General features: G+C 31.4%; 1 non-coding gene across 1 annotated transcript; it reads right to left on the bottom strand.

The window, feature by feature from the left end:
• Nucleotides 1-293: 293 nt before the first annotated feature.
• TRNAP-CGG (transfer RNA proline (anticodon CGG)) lies at nucleotides 294-365 on the bottom strand. Its single transcript has one exon. It is a non-coding gene; the product is annotated as a tRNA-Pro (tRNA).
• Nucleotides 366-653: the final 288 nt, after the last annotated feature.

The following is a 653-nucleotide window of genomic DNA, read 5'->3' on the forward strand; positions in this document are numbered from 1 at the left end:
TGCAATAGAAAATAAATAGTACTACCATCATCTTCTTTTGCAAGACTTTCTCAAGCCCTCATGGAATAATTTGAATAGAAAATAAATGGTACTACCATCATGACTTTCTCTAATTTGAAAGTGGTATGGTTTCCAAGATTGGAAGAGAATCTTACATACACAATTCTGTATTCTTCAATTAATATGTTATAAAAACACTTATAAATTATAATTAAAAAGATTAAATATAGCTTCTTCTTCTTCTTTTTTTTTCAAACATCTTTATTTCTTTGTACAACTTGATATAATTGAAGGGGGCATTTCGAGAATCGAACTCGAGACCTCTCGCACCCGAAGCGAGAATCATACCACTAGACCAAATGCCCTTGTAATGAATCTATCATTTTTAGTTGCTAGTCCATATGTTTTATGCGCCTCTATATTTAAAATTTATCCACATGTTTTTGTGCTTTAGAACCTACCTTGTAGGTTTGAGATTATGAATGACTCCGCTCAAATTATTTTGGTTGAAGATCATTTTTGAAGCAAGACTACATGCATGGTAACGATCCCCGTACCTCTGTATTTAACTTATGTTATTTTAATGTGTATTTATTTACTTCGTAAATATCTTTAATTCTACAATCTCTTAAAGGGGCATATTCCGAGAATTG

Source organism: Cucurbita pepo, chromosome 3 (genome assembly GCF_057944985.1).
Source record: "Cucurbita pepo subsp. pepo isolate OVF chromosome 3, ASM5794498v1, whole genome shotgun sequence".
Lineage (NCBI taxonomy): Eukaryota > Viridiplantae > Streptophyta > Magnoliopsida > Cucurbitales > Cucurbitaceae > Cucurbita > Cucurbita pepo.